The 19,595-nt window shown below is 33.6% G+C and overlaps 1 protein-coding gene across 1 annotated transcript in view; it reads right to left on the bottom strand.

Annotated features, from left to right (window-relative positions):
• HTR2C (5-hydroxytryptamine receptor 2C) overlaps nucleotides 1–19,595 on the bottom strand; it is a 302,228-nt gene that overhangs the window by 265,872 nt on the left and 16,761 nt on the right. The window contains exon 2 of the mRNA XM_072815412.1: nucleotides 12,053–12,114. The gene's annotated coding sequence lies outside the window, so the exon portion shown is untranslated. The remainder of the gene's footprint in view (nucleotides 1–12,052; nucleotides 12,115–19,595) is intronic.

The following is a 19,595-nucleotide window of genomic DNA, read 5'->3' on the forward strand; positions in this document are numbered from 1 at the left end:
TGATCTTGGACTTATGTAATCTTCCAAAAAACTAAACTGAGAACTTTATGTTCTCTGGGGCATGATATCATAAAGTATAATGAAGGCAGGGTTGCTGGAGCTGTCTTCTGCCAATTCTTACTATCCAAATTGCCACTGACCTTCCCCTGAAAGCTTTAGAGAATCTAACATCCTTTCGTCTTCCTCTAATTCAGTGACTATCTATCATTTCTCACAGCTCTAACTCTGCCATAGGGAATCTCAATCAGTTAATTGTGGGAGGGAAACAAATTATTTTGAAGTGACAGAAATCAATGTTGGATAACACTAAACTAAAGAAAGTTATCTGGGAACCTGTCATGGATTATAATGTAGGGTCATAGAAACTTGAAACAAATCATTATTTATTCCTTCTATTTCATTTGCTTTGGTGTCTTCCTTGGAAATCTAACATAAAAATCAATTTCCAAAGCTTATGAATATTAAGAAGTGATAAGCTTCATTCAACTTTTTCTAAAAGGTTGTCTTGATGGGATGGGACATTGAATAGATGATCAGATTTTTAAACTTGTGACTTGGAAAAACTTAAACCACATCAGAGTCCCAAACACTGGAAAGCTACCCTAGCATGACATGCCTCTGTAGCCACCTGGTGGTAGGGGAGGCTTGTTACAGGTGTAATAATTGGAGAGCAGGATACCAAAGCATCTGAGCTATGAGACAAAGATGAGAGATCGAGCCCATGTATCTGAATACCTACAGGAGTTTCTCTTTGGAAGAGCAGCTATAAATATGATCAAAACCCCTTAATTAGCATCTTCCTCTTACGATATTCTCCATGTTGCTCTCACCTTATCCCATTACCAAATATAACCCAATAATGTAACAGGCCCCATCAGCTCTGCCTCACTCAATGCTCATTGGTTTCCAAGCTTTTTGTGAACCCCTCCCCCTCAGCACACATTCTCAAACTGCCTTTCTTCTGGCCCTCTCTTATATCCTAAATTCAACTGTCTTCAGTGTTGAGCTCACAGGCCACTTCTAATACCTCATCATGACCCAAGCTAATCTTAATCTTTACCCTTTCTTCATTTGTTTGTCCTCCTTGACTTTACTGCATTTTTCCCCCCTGAGCTATCTTTTCAATGATAAATTCTCAAGTAAGCATCCCCCCCATAGAATCACTCTCTAAAAATGTACTTTTTAGCTCAGATTTTATTTTAACAATTTAGAGAAGACACTGCAACATAAGTTTTCTTAGGATACTAGGGCTACTTGGTCATCTTTTTCCCTTTTAGAATCAGAGGTTACTGTCAGCCAATAACATCAAGATCTGTTTGTAAACTGAAAATCTGGCTTACCCTTTAAAGTCAGGAGGAGTGCCAAAACTCATCACAATGCATATAAATGAAGGAAAGCACCAAGGAGCAAACAATGGAAGGAAGGTGTGTGCTGCACTTAAATGTTAGCACATCAAGTACCAAAATCAATTGTAAATATAATTTAAAAAATAAAGTGTAATAAAGACTAATTCATTTGTATTTTTACATCCAGGGGAAGATGATGTGTTTTGTTAAAATGAAGTTGCAGAGATAAGTATATATCCAATTATAGGAAGCTTTCTCTGCAGAAATCTAAAGATACAAAAATAATAAATAATAATGGAAATGAGTCATTTATTCACTCTGTGTCCAATATTTATTGAACACACTTATTGAGCACTCTCATATTATCAATAAACATTCCTTCAACTATGAAAATACAACTTTTGAAATGGGGCACAAATGAATGAATTTTAATAGGCTTATAACTAATACTCTTTTGTGACATACACATATACATAAGAAATATCTGTTTACGTCCTTAGTGATATAAATGATAGGAAATAGTAGATAGAGAAGAAAAAAACTCAGAAACTTTGAAGTATGTGCTGAGTATTTCAGCCCTAAACTCAGCCTCCTGATTCTAAGCACTTAAACTAAGGTCATTTTTTAGTCAAACATTGTTTTCTGAAGAGAAACTGTCAACTTTATCAGACAGGTGCATGCTGCTAAATAATTGGAAGAATGAATATCTACCATCTTATTTGCCCTTATTTAAAAATAAAAAACATCCCTCAAGAGAAAATTTATGGGTTTTTGACGTTTATTAAGTGACTTCTATAATGCTAGAACTTTAAGTGGGTTGTTTCATGCAATCCCTTTAATATAGTTGTATTATACTGACTTTCATGTTATGGCTGAGGTAAAAAAGGCTGAGAGGCATTAAGTAAGTAGCAATAATACTACTGACAATAACAGCAAGAAAACAACAGCTAATTTCTGCTTAACATCTGCTATGTGCTATATACTGCATATTACCAGATTTACGCGATAGCAGTTTTTCTTAAGCAAGTCCAAATGAGTCAGGGAGCCTTGGTTAACTCCCTTAAGCCCTCTGGGACTCATATGTGAAGTATGGGTAATAATAACCATTTTTATTAAAATGTGAAAAATAAATGGAATAATTTGTATAATTTTCAGCACATTGCCTGGCATTGAGTAGATGTTCAATAAATGATAATTCATATTATAACTAAATGTAACATCATCCTCATTTGATAGGAAACCTGGTCACAGATCCTTTGAATGTCAAAAAAATTTTTTTGAGGTGCCTGGGAGGCTCAGTTGGCTGAGCGTCTGATTCTTGATTTCTGTTCAGGTCATGATCTCAGGGTTGTGTGATGGAGCCCTGTGTCAGGGGCTCTCTAAAAAAAATTAAAATTTCCTATGTGTACATTTGCTATTCTTCCTAACTTCCTTTATTTTTATTTTTTTTCCTAACTTCCTTTAATAAGTTGCCTTTCCTGTCATGGTTAGTCAGTATTTGAGTCACCTAAAATTTTCTGACCAAAATTTTAGCTTTCCCCCTATTGCACAAAAGTAAAAACTCTCCCTCTGCTCTGCCTCCCATTTTTTATTTTTACCCCCCAGGGTTATGACTGAGTCACAGCTACTGGTAGATACATTCTCTATTTTGGAGGAAATCTAAGTAACTAAACGGTAGTAAAATTTCTCCATTTATTAGATTGTTATGAGAATTTTTACAAATTCATGAAGTCCTTTTTAAGTTCCCCGCAAATGTTAATTTACTTCCAACATTCTAATAAAACACAACTCCAAAACAACTGGATGAAGTCCTTTTGGGAGGGATGAGATGAGAAATGGAAGGAGAATTAGAGGAAGACCTTTCTAGAAAGTATTGGGATTGAGTTAATTTTCTGCTTGATAGTCTATCTTTCATAATTCTGAACTCTGGTGCTTTGTAACATCGCATCATCTCACTCCACGGTGACTTCCAGAGAAATCATAGACACATGCTCATTTCACCTCAGCATGTATGCCTACTCAGTAGTTCATCAGCAATGTCCGTCAGATGCTGAAGCATTTGTAGAGACCATCTTTTTATTTTTTTTATTTATTTTTTTTCTTTTTTATTTTTTTTTGTCATATTTCACTTTATTTTTTTTTTTATATTTTATTGGTGTTCAATTTACTAACATACAGAATAACACCCAGTGCCCGTCACCCATTCACTCCCACCCCCCGCCCTCCTCCCCTTCTACCACCCCTAGTTCGTTTCCCAGAGTTAGCAGTCTTTACGTTCTGTCTCCCTTTCTGATATTTCCCACACATTTCTTCTCCCTTCCCTTATTTTCCCTTTCACTATTATTTATATTCCCCAAATGAATGAGAACATATAATGTTTGTCCTTCTCCGACTGACTTACTTCACTCAGCATAATACCCTCCAGTTCCATCCACGTTGAAGCAAATGGTGGGTATTTGTCATTTCTAATAGCTGAGTAATATTCCATTGTATACATAAACCACATCTTCTTTATCCATTCATCTTTCGTTGAGACCATCTTTTTAATCTTGAATCCTCACTTCTTCACTTCCCTTGTTAGTCTGTGGTGTGCTTTGTAATAATGAATAAACTGTTTGACTACCCTGCCCCGTCTGGCTTTGGGATGTTAATTTCACTTTTCCTCCATGAATTTGCAAACCTAAATTATTTATATAAATGCTTCCATAAAGCTTTCATCTGAGAACAATCTGCTGTCACTTGCAGAGAGTCCTGACCTTTCAAATGCAGTTTTTCCTGCTTTCCTCAATCATTTCTTTTCTCTTTCTCCCTCTAAGCAGACCAGTCTTCTCTTTAAATTCCAAAATGAGGAACTTAATAGGATCCTCCACTTCTCATTTTGCCTGCTCACTTGACACCACAACTCATTAAAATCTGAAACCATTTTTTTAAGGATTTGTTTATTTATTTTAGAGGGGGGGGGAGGAGCAAACAGAAAGAGGGAGGGAGGCAGTCTCAAGCAGACTCCACACTGAGTGTGGACTCAACCCCAGGACCCTGAGACTATGAGTTGAGCTGAAATCAAGAGTCAGATGCTTATAACCCACTGAGCCCCCCCGGTGCCCCAAAATCTGAAACCATTTAAATATGCATATAAGGAATCCCTATTTCCTTGGAGCCTTCCCAGTCCAGAAGGGTTTGTTGTCCTCCTGCCACACTCTTATGTTCTCAGTTTAGAGAACAGTAATGCTGTTGCTTGCCTATTTCTCTTTCACTACTTCCCACTCCTCTCCTCAGAAAAGCCTTGCATCTTCAAGTCTTAGCTCAACTGCAATCTTCTCCACAGAGCCTGTCCCATCACACACATTCAGCTTCTGGCAAATTTATCCATTGGCACTTCATATTCTAGCAGGGTGGTTGGCAAACTGTTTTTGTATGGCCCGTGAGCTAAGAATGGTATTTACATTTTTATATGGTTATAAAAAAAAGGATGAATAATATATCATACTATGTGAAAACTGTATGAAATTTGAACTTCAGTGTTCATGCTTTTATTGGAACAGAGCCACATCCATTCATTTATATGTTGCCTATGGCCAACTTCATGGTACAACAGTAAAGCTGAGTAGTTGCAAGAGATTATATGGGACACAATATCAGAAATATTTACTATGTCCCTTTACAGAAAAAGTTTGTTGACCCCTGTGCTATTACTTTGCTACTCCAAGTGTGATTCATGGACCAACAACATGGTCACCTGGGAGCTTGTTAGAAATGTAAACTCTTTGGCTCCTTTCCAGATCTACTGAATCACAATCTGCAGCTTAACAGGATTCCCAGATGATTCCATCCACAATAAGGTTTGAGAATCATTGCTCTAGCACTCATTGTACTATCTTAAAAAAGTTTGTCAATATTTTAACAGATGAAAAAATGGAAACATGACTAGGATATTAAAATGTATGAGTTATGGCAGATATATGTAATTTAAGACAGATTTGGATCAGTGCAAAATAGCAAAATGAAATTTAGAGGAATAAAAATAAAATACAGTATGAAATTAAAGCAGAAATAAGAAAGCTTAGTTAGCCAGGAGGAAATATAAACTCCGGATCATATCACGTATCAAGGTATTCATTTAGTAACATCACATTTCAACTATATTCATATATATTCACATATTCAATGTTATTAATACTATAATCTATGAATATATACTCAATTTTTTAGCGTGAAATATAAGTCCCACTAGCAATAACTCTTATTACTTTATAGGTTATGCAGAACTTATTTGTCATGAATTTGAATTTGCTTATTTGATAATGCGTAGCAGTGATATGATTTAGTTATCTTAAAATGTGAATATGAAGCTCTTGGTGAATGATACAGGGCAAGAGAATCCTATTCAAAACACCTATTGGACTGCTTAACAATTCAAATGTGGTATTAGGTATTTATGTGTCAATTGCTTGTATAGCTAATGTCACATTTGAAGTCATGGCGATGCTTTCACTGCTGTCAGATGATAGCTCACATCAGGCAACTCTATGTTAAGATCTTAGTGACTAAGGCCTCTAATTTTTCACCTGTGAGTTTTTAATACATAATATCTATTTGTTCTTTCAGTTTTTCAGTCTATGAATATTTACTGAATCATATGCTAGACACTCTGCTAGATGCTAAAAATACAATATTCAGCAAAAGTCAATACTGTCTCTGATGTCATGAACTTCACATCTAGTGGAGGAGATTGCAATGTCTAACTAATCACAAACATAAATGTATAATTATAAACTGCAATAAGTGTTATGATGGAAAGCTATACAATGTTGTCTATGACAGTATATAACAGAGGAAGCTTACCTAAAACCGGGTGATAAGGTTGGCCAGAATTCTTCCCTGTTCTCAGAAGAATTATCTTTTGGGCTGTGCTTTAAAGGCTTCATAGGAGTTAACTGGTGCTGTGAGTGTTAGGAAAGGTGTGAAATCCAAGGAAGTAATCACAACAGAAGCTAGAGCATGATGTGTTCAAGGAACCAAAAGTAGACAGTTGTAATTGGAGCATTCATGAGGGAGGTGAGGGGAAATGGTTAAATATGGTATGGAAGAGGTAGATAGGAGCCAGATTAGGTTCTCTCATAAACCATAATAAAGATTTTGGTATTTATTCTAAGAGCACTAAGAATTGGGACAATGGGATTTGGGAATGCAAATGTGTAATTGGGACAATTATTTAAAATGCTGTTCAGACAACAGGCGATGGAAAGCCAAACCAGTATGAGGATGCTAGAAATGGAGTGAAGATATTCAGAAGCTAAAGTTGACAGGAGTTAGTGATGAAATTGATTATGGGTCATAAGGGATAGGAAGATGTTCAAGAATGACCAAAAGTTTCTTGCCTAATCCAACCATCTAAATGACAGGGTCATAGCTAATGATGCTAAGAAACTTGCAACACATTCAGAGTATATTCTCGTATAATCAAAATCCTATGAAGTCAATGGGAATACTCAATGGCATGGCAATCACTTATATATAGATTTCAACTCATAAATATTTTTAATGAACATACCCAAATATGTGTTCTGATTTTCATATTTTATTAGATTCTTTTTATTAGTTTAGTATTAGCTTACTAGTATCTCCAAAGATACAAATAAAGATACTTAGTTTTGAGAAAGTTAAATGAAGAATGGTACCTAGATGTACAAAGAAAGAATATTTCTTTGTACTTGTTAACAAGTTCACATACATCATGTATTATTTGTCTGGATCATATGTTTGATTTTGGTGGGGGAAAAAGAATTTTCAAAGAAGAGCAAAATGTGATAAAAACATGATGCAAATATGCACATATTCATTTCATACAAAATTTTGCATCATTAAAATATCTGTATTTTATTTGAAAGATATGTGCCATTTGTAAAATGATGGCCATATGCACTAAAGTTAAGACTAATAAATATTTTAAAAGTGTGAAATAAAAAATCAACATTATTTATGTCATAAACTCCTTGATCATGATAGCCTCTGATACATGTATTAATTTACTTGTAAATACTTAAATTACTCCCATATTTTATATTTCAGGAGATATGAGCGTTTTTGAAATCTATAATTTAAAAGTGCAAACATGTTTTTGAAAGGCATATGTTCAGAAACAGAAAACACACATAGAAAACTATTTTACTACCATAATCTAGTGTGAATGGACATGTAACTCTACTTTGAAACTGCTTGGCTAGTTACTTTTCCAAAATACAGTAACTTTCACTTATTGTGAAAAGTGGAAATATTAGGATGTGGGCATTCTTCTTTTTTAATAATAAATTTATTTTTTATTGGTGTTCAATTTGCCAACATACAGAATAACACCCAGTGCTCATCCCGTCAAGTGCCCCCCTCAGTGCCCATCATCCATTCACCCCCAACCCCCGCCCTTCTCCCCTTCCACCACCCCTAGTTCATTTCCCAGAGTTAGGAGTCTTCATGTTCTGTCTCCCCTTCTGATATTTCCTACCCATTTCTTCTCCCTTCCCTTCTATTCCCTTTCACTATTATTTATATTCCCCAAATGAATGAGACCATATAATGTTTGTCCTTCTCCGATTGACTTATTTCACTCAGCATAATACCCTCCAGTTCCATAGGATGTGGACATTCTAACCTATGTTGCCAGTCTCATTGGATTTTGGTGCAGGCTAGTCAGCAAAAAATGTATATAGTATATAGTTTTTCAGATTATCAATTGGCTCAATTAAATTATTAAAATAAATATTTCTTTAAGTACTTAGTTAAAGACATGTTTTTTAGTACAATTGGTTATTATAAAGGCCAACTTAAATTTTTAGAATATATTTTTAAAACTGTATTTGTTAAATTCAATTTAGTTAACATATAGTGTATTATTACTTTCTGAGGTAGAATTTAGTGATTCATCAGTTGCAAATATCAGTTGCATATATCAGTTCCATATTATGTCAGGTGCCCTCCTTAATGCCCACTACCCAATTAATTACTCCTTATCCTCACCTACCCTCCTCCAGCAACCCTAGTTTGTTTTCTATAGTTAAGAGTTTCTTGTGGTTTGTCTCCCTTTCTGATTTTGTTTTATTTTATTTTTCCTTGTCTTTCCCTATGTTCATATGTTTTGTTTCTTAAATTCCCCATCTGAGTGAAATCATATGATATTTGTCTTTCTCTGACTTATTGTTTCGCTTAATATAATACTCTCTAGCTCTAGCCATGTCATTGCAAATGGCAAGATTTCATTCTTTTTGATGGATGAGTAATATTCCATTGTATATATGTACCACATTTTAATTTTTGGAATATTAATACTAGTGACAATTGTGAGGAATGTGGAATTATCTTATAAAGGCTTTGGTTTTCCTATGCTTTTAACATCTATATATATTCATTTACCAAAGAGTATGCCTGATTATCTTTTCCCAAGCTACTGTTATTTTATCATTACTAGTTAAATAGTTATTATTGAACTAATTATTGAATATATCATTAAATATGTATTATGTGCAAGACACAATGTTGCTTCCTGTAGATGATATAAAAGGCATATTCTCTGCAGGAACATACAACATTTTAATACTCAATTCTGTACCCCTTTCATGAGTTTTGATTATGTATTATTTACTTTAATCAGATGAAGAGTTGAAGATTTATAAAATGTATTTAATTATTTTACCAAATCCACGAAATAAAATATTTGAGAATAAAACAAAAACTACAATACAATGCAAAGTGAAATCATGGCATTGTTTATCAATGTAGGTAACATTTGATTTTTGTTATAGTCTATTTATGTTTTCATTAAAGTAATTTGATAACCTAAAGAACTTTATAATAATACTTATATATCAGAGAACACACATTAAAAAAAACTTCTGTTAAGTGAACTTGCATTTATTTGTAGCAACACAAATTCACATGGTTAAAAGTGTAAAAGATAAAATTATTAAATTATCAATAAAGGTTTCAAAAAAGTGACAAGCATAAATCCGGTCATGACATTGTAGAACCAACATATGTACATCATTTATTCATTTACACGAGCCCTTTCTGTGAAGAAACTAAGTGCTAATATGGTTTTACAGAAAAAAGATAATATTTACCTTTAATACTTACTAATATTACAAACCTTATCCAGCTCAGGAGGAGCACAGTTGTCCAACTGATCATTTTTCACAGGAGACATTGAATACATTACCTAAATTATTACCTTAGCTGTGATGTATATATACATACATATATGTATATACATACATATATATAATCACAGTAGCATAGGTGGCATTAAGTAGGGCTTTAGGGAAGGTGTTACTAAGTTTGAATGATACCTGGAGACAAATCAGGTCAACTGACTTTTATTTTTAAAGGTCAGTTGCATCTTATATAGCTTAAAATAGCCACAAACGTCACCAGGGACCCACATATAAAAAACTCAAGGAATATCAGGGTGTGGATGTATATACATTATCATAAAACTCTTAGTACTCTCCTGTGTACAGTGAGAATGAACATACTTAGTAACATTAACAAAATTATTCCCCATAAATAACCAGACTCTAACTTTTTATATTAAATATAGTTAAGTGTGTTGCACATCCATTTTTATGTCACCAGCATGCCCTGATGAGGTCAGCCTTTTGGAGAAGTGAAGTAGGCAGCAAGTTTACATACCTGCGTGATGAGATTTGGGGCATATTTCATATTTGCTCTTCAGGCCAATCAAGGAATTCAATTGTTGGAGTCACATTTTCAATGTTAAAATGTGCCTCTCTCTGGATAGGGTAGGACTTGTTAGATATTGCCACCCTAGGATGAATTTGTGTATCAAATCTTTTCCAATTAATGGCTGGATAAAAACAAGGTGTCAACAGGCATATGTACCAAGGTGGGCCCAGGGCTTGAGGAAGAACAAGGAGCTCTCGTAATATGGAGACAATATGGTAAGGACAGACCAGCGCTGAAAGGGAGACACTAAAGATGAAATCGGCTTACGTCACGTTCTACTAAGGCTGACCTTGGTTTTTACTAGCTTGTACTGTCATTACTTCCTTATGATGCCATTGATATATATGAGGTGGTCTCTGTGTGAGTAGGCACCATCTGTAGCTTGAGAGTGTAAACTTACCTGTGTGCCCACATTAACCTATCTCATCAATGCCGTGAAAACATCTGTGGGAAAACTTGGATCTTCACAAAAGTATAATGAGTGACTTCCCATGTACTCTCAGGACAGCTGCTTGGACTCTTAAAGATTTTATATTTTACACCTTTTGAATTTCATGTTTCTGTTATGGAAAGCTGCCTATAGCATCAAGAATTTTTTTAATATATATTAAACAAAGGAAGTGTAACCTTTGTCATCATCTTAAATGGTGAGTCATCAAATTACAAAACAGGACAATTTGATGTTGACCATTTTGACTATGGTATATTTTAATGTAGCCATTTTGGTGCAACTGTCTTGAGGTACAGGCTCTGTTTTCTTCTTCTATTTTTCGATCAGTAATAATATGTTCAGCAGACATTCCCAGCCATATCCCATCTCTAACCTCTTTTCAATTTCGATAGACTTCCTTTTTCCACTTTATTTTGTACTATTTAATTTTTATGTAATGAATATATATTCATTTCATACTAAAAGAGTGTTAAAATTTCACTGTAAAAGTAAGTTAACCTCTATGATCATTATCAGTTTTTCTTCCAGCACTACCATTCTAAAAACATTTTGTGCGGTTAAATACATGTGTATGACTTTGGGAACAATCAGAAATTTAATTGAGAATTAGTCTGTGTGTAGTCTGGAACTTAAAATAAGGGACCTAATTTTGGCCTACTTTGCCTAACTGGTAATAACATGCTTAGGAAACCTATAGAATGCAGAGTGGTCTATTCCCTAAATCAGTGTTTTTTGACATTTATAACTTGATACCCTTTTTTGAGAAACAAAGTTCTCAGTCTCCCATTCTACTCTTTCTGAGATTTTTAGGTCCATCCATCAAGAATATTTTTATGGATTTCACTCTCAAAAATTTGTGATAGGAGAACAATAGCTGGATTTGCCTTTTTTAACTTTTTTGTAAAGATTTTATTTATTTATTTATTTATTTATTTATTTATTTGACACAGAGAGAGGGATAGAGAGAGCACAAGCAGGCAGAAGAAGAGATAGAAGCAGGCTCCCCACTGAGCAGAGAGCCCGATGCCAGGACCCCAAGATCATGACCTGAGCAGAAGGCAGACACTTAACAGACTAAGCCACCCAGACACCCCACAGTAGCTGGATTTTCTATGGCCTAATCTCAGACAGGAGTTTGTTTCTGCAAGAGAAAACTTCAAATTCATATTTTGTCTTCACTAGTCTAATTGTTCTTATTTATGCTACTTTATTTGATATTTATTTAATATAAAGTCAGGGTGGTGATTAAAAACTTTGGAAAGGTTGTCTGCTTAACACATTATTTGGTAATAAAATGGGCTAAGGTTTTTTGTTTTTGTTTTTTTTTATTAGGTTCCACTAAAATGTTGTGTATCAATTAAATAATTTTCTTTTCCAGATATGGTAAGTGACTAATGGAAATTTTTTTTTTTTTAGTTCAGGAATAGGTCCACATTACCAAAATAATAGGAATCCCCTGACTATAATTGTTGAATATTACAGCAAAATGAGAGTCCTGGAGCATGTTTATAGGTATACTTACAATTATTTTTGAAGGATGGCAATCATTGGCCTATAGATGCTCATGGATATTGGATGATATCCCTGAAAACAAACATTTAGAAAAATGCAATGAGAACTCTATAAGAAAAAAGCAGTTTAGGATAACTATTTACACTATTTATGTATAAAACATAACTGAATAGCAATGAAGCTGATATCTATAAGCACCAGAAGACAGTTTCATTTATATAAAATTAATGTAAAAAATCTCCAAACATCAGTACAGCAGCTTAAAGAGAAAGTAAAATATCAGTAAGCATTGTAAATGAACTGGCAAAATTATGATTTAAATATCAAGTTAAAACATTATTTCACATAAAATCATTACAAACCAGAATTATTAAATTGTTTTTTACCCATAGGTACAAAACGATACTAGAAGGTGGAAAGGGAAATTTGAAAAATCACCATTTCATATCAATTATTTTAAAAGTATCAATTGATATTTATTTTGTGATTTGAAAACAAAATTATTACAAATATTAGCTAGTTACATTTTTGTAGGACAAAGAAATTTGCTGTAAGAACATTAATATTTAACATGTTTTAAACATAAGAAATTTCCTAAAACACATAAAACATGGTCAAAAATTTTAAATACACATATTTTCTTAAAATATAAATCTGTGGGAACCCACTCAGAACCCCAGGGTTTGTATAAAGATTATTTTAAGTTAAAGACATTTTGAGATTCAACATATAGAGAAAAAGAAAGCCTCCTCTGAGCGTCTTTTATTGAATAAAAGCTGCAATTTCTGAGAAGTGAGGCTATCAGAAATCCTCTCTCCGTAGAACTCTATGGCTCTGTAGAAGATGGAAAGACCACTCATACCTATACCTGTAGAGACAAACACTATCACAAACTAATCTCGTCTGTTCTCTTAAAAACCCATCTATCTTTTCTAAAGAAACCTATTTGTTTATCCCAGAGAAGTTGTTCCTAACTCCTCCCTTTTCCCCACTAAGTTAGTTATAGAAGTCTTTAAATTTACAATTAAACAAGCCAGCTGCTTTTTTGTTGTTGTTGTTGGCTCCATATGTATATGAAAGAAACTTTTTCTCCTGTTAATCTCTCACTCTTTTTTTTTAAATTTTTTAAAAAATTTATTTATGATAGTCACAGAGAGAGAGAGAGAGAGGCAGAGACATAGGCAGAGGGAGAAGCAGGCTCCATGCACCGGGAGCCCGACGTGGGATTCGATCCCGAGTCTCCAGGATCGCACCCTGGGCCAAAGGCAGGTGCTAAACCGCTGCGCCACCCAGGGATCCCTCCTGTTAATCTCTCATTTGTCAGTTTAATTTGCAGTTCTCAGGTATAGAATCCAACAGGGTAGAGGAAAGGTTTTTCCTCCCCTACAAAATTAATTCTTCCTTTCATCCAAGTAAATAAAATCAAGCAATGTAAAGACCATTAAAGTTATAAGAAATATGTAATAAATATTAATTATACTATTTGAAGACATTAAAATATTTTCTTAGCTCACAAATTTATCAATATAAGGTAACATATTTGAGGCATAATATCAAATACTCATGCAATAAATTTTAAAGTCACAATTTAAATATTTTAATGTGACTATGCTCTTATTCAAGAGATAACAGACTATAACAGAAAATTGTTATATTTTTCATTCCTATAATGAAAGAGCAAAGAAAGAGTAAATAAAAGTAAAGAAAAAGTAGTTCTGATTTCAAATTAGTGAAAAACAACATGGGTAAAAGCTGTTATTTTAATATAAATATCAGAAAACACATTTGATATTATAAATTTGCTCTGGCATTTTTTTCTCTCCTATAGCTCTAAATAATACAAAGATTTATGAAATAAATATGTGAAAGCACCTCTTCATGAAATGATAGGAGGATCTATAGTAAATAAAAATAATAAAAAATAAAAATAAAAGTAATTTCTTCATGAAAAAGGATATAAGACTGGTTCCACTAGTATATTTCAAGAAGCAGAGGTACAAAGTTAATAATTTTTGAGCAATGATGAGACTCCATGCTAGCTGAAGCAGCAAATGGCCAAGCTATTCTCTGTACAATAAAAATTAAATATATAATTGCAGAAAAGCATGAAATCATTTCAGTACATAGCAATGAGCTGTTCTACCTGCTGTAGCTCCCACTTAATTTTACCTAACTGTAGAAGTGCTCTTGCAGGGAATAAGACATTTGTGGTCAGAGAACTGCTGTCAATGGAATTACAGCCCCCTAGTGGTTAACTGTGATGATTGCAGTCAGAACAATGTGAGCTATGACTGTGATTGTGCCATTTATTCATGAAGGATTAATTTATTGTGGGTTTCCACACCCTCTTGGCAGGAGAATTGAGATGTAATACAAGCATTTCTACTCCTTTATTAAAAAAAATCAATCTTATCGTTTAAAAAATGACTTCTAGATCTATCAACCTAAAATATATTTTCTGGCATTCCCCACATTTTCATGTACATTTCTAAAATTTTAATTAATTTTGAAGAAGTCTGGAACACACTAGGCAAAATTAAAACTTTTTTCAATTTCTGTCTCTCTCTTTAGCCATTGCCTCTGCCTCACTGCCATAGCACCCTTTATTTTATTTTATTTTTTTATTTATTTATGATAGAGAGAGAGAGAGAGAGAGAGGCAGAGACACAGGCAGAGGGAGAAGCAGGCTCCATGCACCGGGAGCCTGATGTGGGATTCGATCCCGGGTCTCCAGGATCGCGCCCTGGGCCAAAGGCAGGCGCCAAACCGCTGCGCCACCCAGGGATCCCATAGCACCCTTTACAATAATATTTTGCATCTACCATATATTCTCAATCTTTTTCTTTCAGTTATTTAGAAATAAATCTGAGATAGATTTTATTATCAATATCTTGTCATTTCCAGTTTCTATCAATCTTACTGAACTGTTTTTTAAATATTTTATTTAAATTCAACTTGTCAACATATAGTACTGAACTGTTATCTTACTGAACTGTTACCTTTAAAATTCTCACATGACTTTCATAAGTTTTTCTCATTTGTAGGCTAGTGACTCCAGATAGAGAAGAAAGATGGTCACAACCTATATCTACTTACTAATCCCAACATTATGTCATTATTTCCTACAAAAACAGTGCATACACTGTCTTTCAATTTCACACCTGTAATCATATTACTTCCAGTGCTATTTATAACTGATTTTTAAAGTGACATTAAGGGTAATTTTGTGAATGTTCAAGACAGGTTTTATCTTACTTTTTGTACAGAAATTATTTTTATTTTGCTTTCAGCCTACCCTCAGAAAGAATATTATAAAACAGTAGTTTCAGTTCAAAATTGTGCTTTAAAGGTCAAGAATCCTGTGAAGATTTAATGGATAAGTTTGCTGCTTTATTTCTCTTCAGCTGAAATTACAGGGAAAAAGCAGGCATTTAAAGCAGCCTATCAAAGAAATGCCTATCTTACTGTGGCTAAGAGTCATCATTAAAATGCCAGTACTCAATCCTGAGCAGAGGGAATACATTACAAAAGAGATTAATGTACTCCTTTGGAATGGCATGGATATTTCATATTTAAAAAGACGGAGGTCATCTTTCATTCAGGATTAAAATACGATCACATTCAAACACAATGGTCACTCTTTACTGACTACTTTGACTTCTACAAAATCTACTGTAATGAAGTATGACTCACATATAATAAAATGTACATGTTCCAAATATAGTTTGACCGGTTTTGATGAAGATAATACATACGTGTGTAGTCCCTATGCCAATAAAGGCGTAGAATGTTTCAGTCCTTCTGTTCCTTTATGGGCACCCCCCACAAACCCAAAGCAACCATTTTCTTACTTCAATCACTTTAGATGATTTTTGCCAGTTCTAGAAGTTCATATAAATGGGACCATAAGGTATGCTCTTCTCCTTTTGTATTTCTTCTACCCTTTGTTCAAAACATTTTTTTTTCAGTCTTTCACTGAGTCTTATTAATAGACTATTTAAAGCACACATACCACCTTGCCTTATCCTGTTGATTTCTTCGTTTAAATTTTCTTAAATTTCTCTTCAAGTGCATTGAATTTTCTGATGTCTAGTATACTAGACAAAGATTTGTCTAATGTGATACTGCCTTTTAAACCTACTGTATTGTGTCAAAGAAAGCAATGGAGTGGGCTATTGGTCACACTCGGAAGAGCAAATCCCAAGTCCAACAGAACATGGCAAGCCAGAGGAGGAATTACAAGAGACAAAAATCACTGGAAAAGCTTTCAAATACAAGATAGTGCATTGTCTATTACATCCTTGTATTTAGTGCAATGCAAATAACAAAAATGGTTATTTTGTATAATGTATAAAGCATATATGCTTCAGAAGATTAAAGCATGCATTTGGGGATGTAAATAGGATCTATTTATATATGTTATTAGATATTATGAGATTGCTTTAAATGGGAAGCATATTAAATAATATCATATTTTGGGTAGAAGGCCCCAGTTTTTATATTCAGGTTTCATGTCCTTAAAAAAATTTTTTTTTTTTTTTGACATTGGCAGCTAAAATGGATACCAGTTGAGAGTTCCTACTAATGTGTTAGGCTATGGCTATACCATCATTGTAAAAGAATAATGCAAAGCCAATCAGAATGAAAGACAATTTTGCCTTCATAAAAATCCTCTGAATAGGTGTGATTTTAAGAAGTGTTCCATATTAGAGACTTAGGAAAAAAATAAAAACAGATGGCAAGCTGTTTCTTAGGGCATTCAATGGCAAATAGCACATACCTAAAACTTTTCTGATGTAAATGAGTCCTTTCTGGAAAGGATAGTCAAGTTTGGCAAGTGTTGATTGGATACAATGGTGAAAAAGAAAGAAATGGACTAGAAATGGAACTTTACTGAGCTTGAAACTAAAGTTTTCTGAAATCGAATGATTTTGAACAGAAGTGCTTTGAGCATGTCTTCCTTTTTATTGATTTTACGATACTAAAATATAGATGATAGAGAGTAAGATACAAAATTTTATTACATTCAGAAGTGTAGAAGAAATTAAGGATTTGCCCAGACTAATCAAAACCATATTACTAACCACAGATTTTCTTTTATTTGTCAACTCCTCTTAGCATAAGACAACCTCTCTGACATTCCCAACAAGTACATCTTTCAAAAGTCTGCAGGTTCCAGAATAAGCAAATCTATAGAGACAGAAAGGTTTTCTGGTTGGCTAGAGCTGGAAAGGGTCTGGGGAGGGGGGTGGGGAAGGTAAGGTAGTCAGGAGTGACATGTAGTCATGTACATGTACACAGGGTTTCTTTTGAGGATGATGAAAACATTCTAAATCATGGCAATGGTTATACGGCTCTGTGAGTATACTAGAAACCATTGAATTGTATACTTTAAAATGGCAACTTGAATAGCATGCGAATTATATCTCAATAAAACTGTTAAAAAAGATTTGGGGTTGAATCCATTACTTTCATGAAAAATCAGATCTTAAAATAACTTTGAAAGGTTGATTGTACTGTTAAAAATATACTGGGAAATACATTAATTTCACATAATAATCGTGTGATACTATAACATTTATACATCTAAGAATCATAAAAGGCCAGGATTTCATTTAAAAATAATAATGCTACTACCTTAAGCTCTGTATGTGTAAACAAAATGTGTCAACATTTTGTAGCATATGGAAGCTGGGGCAGAATGTTAAAAAAAAAAAAAAAACCTAAACTATGACAAAATAGTAAGACAACTGAAACACTATGAAATATTTTTAATTGAATAAGATAGACTCAAAGGTCAATTTTTATCTGGCCTCTACCTCACATCAGCAAATATTCAGTGTTTATGTATAATCAAAATGATGTAAACTTTTCTATTTGAGATGACTTTATTTATTTATTTATTTATTTATATAAATATTTTATTTATTTATTCATGAGAAACACAGAAAGGCAGAGGCAAAGGGAGAAGCAGGCTCCATGCAGCGAGCCCAAAGCAGGACTAGATCCCAAGACTGCAGGATCACACCCTGAGCCAAAGTCAGATGCTCAACCGCTGAGCCACCCAGGCATCTTGAGATGGCTCTTTCTAAATCATTGATCTTTACACCAAATCATACATTCCAGTGACTTCTCTGGTGGAGAAAGTACCATGTCTCTAAGAATCCAATAAATGACAAGTAGAAGCTCTATACTTTATGTTTGGCAAAAATTGTGTTCAAAACTTCATTTTAGCTCCCCCATTCACAGTTGATATTCATAACAGGTTATTTGGGGGAGTTGTATACCCCGTCATGCAAGCTTATAGCTTCATCTCAGCCCTCTTTGTATTTAAATTATACTGGCATATGTACAACCTGTGATTTTCATTAACTTTTTTTAAAGCCAACAAAATCAGAATTCAGTTAAAAACTAGTGTGACAGATTCTGAATACTCTATAGGCTTTTGCTCTGAATAGCATTTGGAAACTGGTTCTTAAAATATTCTGAGATCACAGGTGGATTTGTTTGGTATACTTTATTTTTATTAAAAACCATTTAGTCACAATATTTACTCAACTGGAAGTGACAGGCTTCACTGTAAAAATTACAGGAAAAACTCAGTACAAAACATATTATCAATATACCAAAAGAAAATATTTTGAAGTTATAGACAGACATGAAATGGGAGCTTTAAACATTGACATTAATATGCTTTGCATTTAAAATGCAGATGCCATGTTTAAACTTAAGCTTGCTGAATTACGAGAATATATAACTTATATATGAAATTAGATGAAAAGAGAAGCACTTACGTTATGAAGCTATAAGAGCAGAATGGAATGTCATGGAATCTGTACTCAAATGTTTCCTGTGTTATTATGACTGCTTTATTTTTCCCCTAGTAAATGTGATTTGGGGGAGCTTAAAGTAAATTTGTCTGGTCTTTTTTTTTTAACATTTATTGAGAGTTTATCATGTGTTAACTTCCATGTGTACATTGTACATTACATTCTTAGAACAATATTGCAAGGTACAAATTATTATCTTCATAAACGAGAATGCTCAGATCCTAAAAACTATTTAAACTGCTCTTCAAACTATTCCCCAAACTAAGCTTAGAAAACTTGCTTACTGTTTGGTAAAGAGTATCTAGATAACAATATTAACTAATAGTGACCAAATATAATAATACTCATCATTTAATCTTAAACTCCTTCTTCAAAAGCTTTATTTTTTTTCCTTTACATACTCCAAATGTTCTTAATCACAAAGACCTCTACTTAAAAACTGTGTCAGTTTTTTAATATTATAATTCATTTCTACCATTTTCCTATTTCATTGCCAATTACTATTATTAGATAACATTTTGCACGCGTTTTCCATCTTTATTCCTATTAGTAAATAATTATTCCTCACCACTAAAAATAAACTGAAATCTTTGAAAATACACATACTTGATTTGTAGAAGTTGATATATGGCTGGTGCCTCCTGACTTGTTTTCCATCTATTTAGTTCTTTGCAAACGTTGTCAGTGACTGAGTAAATGCTACACTGATAGGATATTTTGAGC

Source organism: Canis lupus, chromosome X, assembly GCF_048164855.1.
Source record: "Canis lupus baileyi chromosome X, mCanLup2.hap1, whole genome shotgun sequence".
NCBI classification, from domain to species: Eukaryota; Metazoa; Chordata; class Mammalia; order Carnivora; family Canidae; genus Canis; species Canis lupus.